Below are 5,977 nucleotides of genomic sequence, written 5' to 3'. Positions count from 1 at the left end.
AGTAGTGTTTCCGCAGTTCTTTCGGTTGGATTCGTTCTGGCAGATCGAAGTGCATAGGTTACGGGTGTTCGCGTTCTAGAGAGAGAAAACACTCTTACTGGAAACTTTTCCACGACTTCCCCACTGGGCAGCGTTGGGCGCGGCTGCTTTCTTGTTTGGAGAGGAAGCCCAACGAACTGCAGCTGACTGTGCTCTCTGCTTTGTCTCTGCGTGGTTTGGCTCTTTTTTTCGTTCACCACGGTGAAGGAGAAAGAGTGGCCTGTGCCCAGAAAAAACCGGCGCACAGCCGTGCAGACACAACGCCAACCGTAAATGAGACCGAGTGCTGAGATCCCGTATCCGGAGTTTGTTTGTGATTCAGTGCGTCTCGGGCTCTGAGGCCCACGAATGTGTCTTTCTAACACGTTCTCAGGGGCTGAGAATGTTGCTGGTCGGGGGACCGCTTTACCGCCATCACTGACGTGGGAGAGGAGTTGCAGACCTGGCCTTAGCGTAGACCCCCGTAAGGCCGTGGGCACACTGCTCTCATCTCTTGTCAGCTTCAACGTCTCTTTCTGTAAAAGGGGATGGAGATACTTATCTCCTGGTGTTATCATGAGAATTAAGTAAGATGAAATGTGTGAAGTGCTCAGCCAAGGGACTGGCACACACACAGTCCTCTATGTCTCATAGCTGTTAGTGTGGCCCAGGAAGCCAGTGTAGTCTTCCCCAGAAAACATACAGAGTAATATGTACACATTGACCACCCAGTGCCATTTCTTTTCCAGTGTGTGTGACTTACAAAGTCAGTGCTTCTCCATCTTTAATGTGCACAGGGCTCCCCTGTGGCCCTTACTGGAATGCAGATTCTTGTTCAGTAGGGGTCACAGACTGAATTGTGCCCCCAAAGTTCGTATCTTGAAGCCCTAGTGGGAGGGGAGGCCTCTGGGGCCAATGAGGTTAAGAAGAGGTCAGGAGGGGTGGGGCCCTCTTGTTGGGATTAGCTCCCCAATGAGTGGGGGCACCAGCGCGCTTGTTCTTTCTCTCTCTATCCAACACGTGAGGAGAGGGAGGGAAGTGCGCCATCTGCAAGCCAAGAGAGGGATCTCCCCAGAACCCTGCCACGCTGGCACCCTGATCGGGGACTTCCAGTCTCTCCAGCACGGTGAGAAAATACATTTCAGTTCTTTAAGCCACGAGCCTGTGGCATTTTGTTTTGGCAGCCCTGGCAGCCCCATCAAACTAAGACCGGAGGTCTGACTTGGTGCCTGCATCCTGCGTTTCTCACCAGCTCCTGGGCGATGTGGATGCTGCTGGTCACAGACCGCACTTTGAGCAGCAAGGGCCTAGAACCGATTACTAGAAAGTGACCCTAAAGGCTGTATATTCTCCCTGACGATGAGTACTTTCAATGTTCTCCTGTAAATCTACAACAGAGATCTGTTATTATAACCCCAAACTCTTAACAGCTCTGGCTTGTCAGAGGCACTCAGCAAATCATTGCCAGAGAGAAGAATGGATGAGCCAAGGGTTGTGCCTGACCGTTGGCTGCCTGGCCTCGGGGGGAGGCCTCTGCCCTTGGAAGACCTTTGGAAGCATCGTGGGTGAGTCAGGCAGCCTCTCTCCCCTCTGAGACTTGGGGGTGATAACGCTTCCTCAGGGTACTGTAAAGGTAAAAATGAGATTGTGACCAGGAATGTGCCATAAGCAGTGCCTGGCTCACACACAGAGGCACTAACAAACCGTCGGTGAGCAGATCTGAGCCCCACGAACGGTTTCTTGGCCTCTGGACTGGAACTCCTTGATGCAACGCTCATGTTGGCCTCCTGACCTGGAAGCTGACCAGACTGTCCCGGTCAGGGCAGCCAGCGGGCCCGGGCGGGAGGATAAGAATGGGGGGATGGGGGGATGGGGGGATGGGGGGATGGGGGGGTGGGCCGGGGGGGGGGAGATGAGGGAATTTATTTAGAGCCACTTTTTATTTTCTGTGACATGGAAAATACTTCTGTGCCTGGCCTTCACCCATTTTTTCCCTATTGAATGGTTGTTCTTTTATAATAACTTCTAGGAGCTCGTTATGTGTTAGAAAGATAAGTACTTTTTCTGTGATTGGGGTTGCAAATATTTATTCTTACTTGTTTTGTCATAAATCACCTGTAAGTGATGTGACACCCCGGGGCAGGTGCTGGGAGTAGACAGAGGCAGTCCAGAAGCCATTCCTGCCCTCAGGGCGCCTCCAACCCAGGATGGGGACTTAAGACACCGGCCCAGATGGCCAGAACACCAAGCAGGACAAGGAGGAGGCCAGTGAGAGATGAACAGATGGGTGGGGTGTTTGGACCACAGCCACCCCTTCTCAGGGAAGCCAAATGAGTTGAGCAGAAGGTGGTCTGATGCACACAGATCTGAACAGGGCTCATGGGATGGGGGGCGGGGGGGGGGGCCTGAAGAGCCTTGTCAAGCACATCACACATTGTCTCATTTGACCTTCATCCATTCGTGCAACAAATATTCACTGAGTGCCAAGTACATACGGAGCACTACCACAGGTGCTGAGGAAAGAGCAGCAAACAAAGCCTTTACCATCAAGGTGAAAAGCAGTACAGCACTCATATCTGTATATGCGTGAGTAGACCTACATACCTATGTGTCTGTGTGTCCGTATCTATGTGTATAACTATGCCACGTGACAATCATAGGTGTCAATAACGACTTGGCAGCCGGCAGAGAAATAAGACCAGGTGAAGTGGGATGTGAAACAGGAATAGCTCCGGGTGGGTAGGTGGAGATAGTTGACAGCACTGTAAAATGGAATTATTTCTGTTTTACAGGCAAGAAGTGACTTTCCCTAGAGTGTACTTATCAAGACATTCCCATGGGCTTGCATTTCCACGCGTAGCTTCACAAGTCCGCTAATCAGAGAAGCATTATCATTATCCCCAGTTAAAAAATCATGATCCCCAATTTAAAAAAAACCGAGGCCCCAGTGTTTAGTGAGATGCTTGAATGCAAATCCTGACTTTGTTTCACATTAGCTGTGTGACCTTAGGCAAGTTGCTTGGCCTCTCAGCAGCACTTCAGTCTTTAACAGCGCCGCGTGGCTTGCGGGATCCCAGTTCCCCGACCAGGGATGGAACCCGGGCCCCGCCCCCCCCCGCCCCCCTCCCGCAGTGAGAGCGCCGAGTCCTAACCACTGGGCCGCCAGGGAATTCCCTCACACACTTTAAATATTCTTAACTTTAAATATTCTTAGGCATGTTAAAAAATAAAGAGAAACGAGTGAAATTCAGTTTAATGTTTTCTTTAACTCAAGATACTTTGGCAATTCCCTGGCGGTCCAGTGGTTAGGAGTCGGGGTCGGGGGTGGGGGGTGGGGGTGGGGGGGCCGGGTTTGATTCCTGGTCGGGGTTACCGGGAGCTGCGGCGCGGCCACAAAAATAGAACAAAAAACAAAAACAGATATCTGAAATATCACTTCAACACGTAATTAATACGGAAATTACGGAGATATTTGATAGTTTTTAATACTAAGCCTTTGCAATCCCATGTGTATTTTACACTTAACAGCACATATGGATTAGGAGGAACCACCTTCCTAGCGCTCCCCAGCTGCGAGTGGCTAGTGGCTGTGACAGCTCAGGTCAACAGAATGGGGATGAGAGTGGAGGGAAACGAGTGAGGCGCTTGTCTTGGCCAAAAAACTTCAGGGAGCACCAAAAACCCAGTAATCAAAATAAATCTCTCGGGACTTCCCTGGTGGTCCGGTGGTTAAGAATCCGCCTGCCAATGCAGGGGACACGGGTTCGAGTCCTGGTCCGGGAAGATCCCACATGCCGCGGAGCAACTAGCCCGTGTGCCACAACTACTGAAGCCCACGCGCCTAGAGCCCATGCTCTGCAACAAGAGAAGCCACCGCAATGAGAAGCCCGCGCACCGCGCGAAGAGTAGCACCCGCTCGCCGCAACTAGACAAAGCCAGCACACAGCAATGAAGACCCAACACAGCCAAAAATAAATAAATAAATAATCAAAATAAATTAATTATTAAAAAATAAATAAATAAATAAATAAATCTCTCGATTATCTTAGAATCCAGGTAAGATGAATTGTATCAAAATAGTACTTATCTTGATTGCTGAAGAGCGTTTCGGGGCGGCACTCCCTTAAATGTCCCCCCACCTCCCCGCCCCGAAGGCTAGTTTCTCACTGGCCTCACCTAGTCTTGGCCCCGGATAATAATACTAATACCCACCCCGTGGAGTTATGGGGAGAATCAAATGAGTTAATACACACGGAGCGCTCGGCAGAGGGGCGGGCTCTGGGAAGGGCTCAGGCAGCCCCCGCCATCAGGCTTTCCCTGCGGCAGGGTGAAACGACCCACTGGGTTTCAGTCCTACATCAGTGATACCTTCTAGCTCTTCTGAGATCCAGTGAAAGAAATAGAAACTCCCCAACTAAAGTGAAGCTCTGTTAGGAAGGGGGATGGAAAAGGTTTACGCTGCCTGGGCAGCCTGCAGCCTTTGCCACAGAGAAGCGTTGCCGCTGCGAAACTTTATCCCCGCTTTGCCAGAGGCCTTAATTTATTTACGGTCCTTGATGCCCAGAGCGTCCCTGGCAGTCACTCTCCTCTCTGGTGTCCTGCCACCCCAGGCCAGATCTTCCCCTCTTCAGCCCTGGATCGGGCCAGGACCCTCCTAAGTGCTTCCCCGATTCAGTCTGTTTTGTACACCTTTTGTTCACTCAACAAACGTTTCCTGTGCACCTCCTACAGGCCGGGCACTGGGCTAGTGCTGGGATACAGAGGTTAAGTGCTGACGAGGGTCGCCGCCCTCAAGGATCTCAGATTTCAGTGGCGGAGATAAAGGACTGCCCCCAACGAGTGGTGAATGGTGGACTTGAAGTCCGGGGTGGGATGAAATACAAAGGAGGGCCGCAATCATCCTGGGGTGGGGTGCGGAAGAGCCCACGAGGAAGGCTTGCTGGGGCAGCTGAAGCCCAAGCGGAGCCCAGAGGCTCTGCGTTAAGAATTAGACAGGTGAGGAGGAGGTGTAGGGAAAGGAGGTCTCAGGCAGAGGAAGCTTTCTGTAGGAAGCCCGGCATCTGGGTTCATTCGTAGAAGCACCGACGGACGCAGGCGCTTGAGTTGGAGAGAATCCCCTCCAGCTGCTCAGCCCGGCCCTCCACATCCACACACCTCCTCCCTTCCCCACTGTGGGCCATCCGCCTTCCGCCTGGCAGGGAGATGAACCCACCGGCCCTGGGAAGCCCCCCTCTAGATCTTCCGCTCCCGGGACTCAGAATGAGTCCCCCACCCGACCCTACGAAGCGGAGGCCTATTTAACACATATGCAGTCTGGGCGTTTCTAGCGAATGTGTCTTGCGACCTCGTCTTCAGGAAAACTCTCAGCCGACGGCTCCTCCCACAGCCCCCTCTAGCCGCCCACCCGGAATCCCCTACGGTTCGGTCTTTTGTGTCCGCTTGCATTGATGCCAAAGAAGAGCTCCCCCGCAGCAGCCCAGAGGATAAGGTCAGCCCGCCGGAGCCACGCCCCCCTTGGGCGAGCGGGGGCGGGGCATGCAAATCAGAAATGGCGCTTCAGCCCGAGAACGACGAAGCTGCAACAGATCCAGAATTCCTCTTCTACAATGTAGAGAATAAAAAATCTGCACGAGAGTGTGGTGTAGTGCCACCCACAGTATTGTCACCGAAGCAAAGGAAGTGAGACCTCGAGTGAGCAGTGACAGGGGTCACACTGAGTCCAATATGGATGAGAGGAGGACGGTGACAGCGATGGCAGGTGGCTGGGTATCGCTTCTCGGCCTTTTGGCTAAGATCAAGTGTAGTATCTGTTCTTATCAGTTTAATATCTGATACGTTCTCTACCCGAGAACAACATATTAAATGGATTTTTGGAGCTGGGAGTTGGAGTAGGAGCTTGCTCCGTCCACTCTGCGCATCGACTTGGTATTGCAGTGTTTCCAGGCCCGGTGCATGCCCC

General features: G+C 52.4%; 1 non-coding gene across 1 annotated transcript; it reads left to right on the top strand.

The window, feature by feature from the left end:
* The first annotated feature begins 5,786 nt into the window (after positions 1-5,786).
* On the top strand, positions 5,787-5,977 carry LOC114237114 (U2 spliceosomal RNA). Its single transcript, XR_009006460.1, has one exon. It is a non-coding gene; the product is annotated as a U2 spliceosomal RNA (small nuclear RNA).

Source organism: Balaenoptera acutorostrata, chromosome 20, assembly GCF_949987535.1.
Source record: "Balaenoptera acutorostrata chromosome 20, mBalAcu1.1, whole genome shotgun sequence".
In the NCBI taxonomy this organism is placed as follows: Eukaryota; Metazoa; Chordata; class Mammalia; order Artiodactyla; family Balaenopteridae; genus Balaenoptera; species Balaenoptera acutorostrata.
Note: the sequence above shows the minus strand (reverse complement) of the source record. Positions and strands in the feature narration are given on the sequence as shown.